Source organism: Ostrea edulis, chromosome 5 (genome assembly GCF_947568905.1).
Source record: "Ostrea edulis chromosome 5, xbOstEdul1.1, whole genome shotgun sequence".
In the NCBI taxonomy this organism is placed as follows: Eukaryota; Metazoa; Mollusca; class Bivalvia; order Ostreida; family Ostreidae; genus Ostrea; species Ostrea edulis.
Window position 1 is genome coordinate 9,455,865 of NC_079168.1, and position 1,456 is coordinate 9,457,320.

A 1,456-nucleotide genomic window follows, 5' to 3' on the forward strand; every position below is an offset into this window, starting at 1 on the left:
CATTTGAATTTACATTATATCAGGAAGCTTTCATGTAAATTTCTTTCTTGGCCCAGTGGATCTTGAGATGAAGATTGTTAAAGATTTTCCCTATATATTTGCATGTAAAACTTTGATCCCATATTGTGGCCCCAAGCTACCCACGGGGACCATGATTTGAAGAAACTTGAATCTGCACTATATCAGGAAACTTTCATATAAAACTTATACGGTACCAATTTTGATGCACCAGATGCGCATTTCGACAAATAATGTCTTTTCAGTGATGCTCAACCGAAATGTTTGAAATCCGAAAAACTATGAAGTTTTAGAGCTAAATATAGCCAAAAAACAGCGCGCCAAAAAAGTGGAGCCAAATTCATCCAAGGATAAGAGCTATGCATGAGGGAGATAATCCTTAATTTTGAAATGAATTTCTAAATTTTATAACAGCAATTAAATATACATCCGTATTTTCAAGCTAGTAACGTACTTCTCAGCTTTTCTGGTCCAGTGGTTCTTGAGAAGATTTTTAAATGACCCCACCCTATTTTAGCATTTTTATGATTATCTCCCCTTTGAAAGATGTATGGCCCTTCATTTGACACAAACTTAAAAACCCGTGAATGCTTTGTGCCAAGTTTGGTTGAAATTGACCCAGTGGTTCTAGGGAAGAAGATGAAAATGTGAAAAGTTGACAACGACGACGACTCCGATGACACCGACGACAGCCAACGGACAAAGTTTGATCAGAAAAGCTCACTTGAGCCTTCGGCTCAGGTGAGATAAAAATATAAAGATGACATGCTCTTTATTAACAAAGGCATCTCGAATATAGGTTTCAAGTCTTACTAACTGGTCGGTTGTACTTGAAGTTTTCCTTAAACCACATTCTATATCAGTAAGAATGTTATTAGTTTCGAGAAATCATACCAAGCGTTCATTGACCATCCGTTCCATGGTTTTACACAGACAGTTTGTTAAGGTTATTGGTCAATAATTATTAGGATCTTAGTGATCCTTTCCCATTTTGGAATACGAATAAGTGTAGCCTGTGACGAGGAGGATGGGAAATTACTACTTTCCCAGATCACGTTAAATATTTGCAGAAGACATTCTTTGGTAGATTAAGGAAGAATTTTAATGATTTGATAATAGCTTTGATCTGGGCCTATTGTTGTATCATGAAACTTTTCTAGAGATTTTAGCAACTAATCATAAGTAATTGGTTCGTTATAACACTTACTGTTTTCAGACTTAAAATCCAAAGTTTTCTGTTCGTCTTTATTTCTGTTCGAAATAAAATTTTGGCTCATATTGTCTTTTGATGAGATTTTAGAAATAGTATTAGTTATACTGTTATATCTTTCTTATCTGTGACTATTTGATTTCATGCCTTTAGGTGTTGATATGTTTTACCGGAACCTTTCCCTTTTATTTTTCTTATCGTATTCCAAACTTTATTTATAGGAGTATG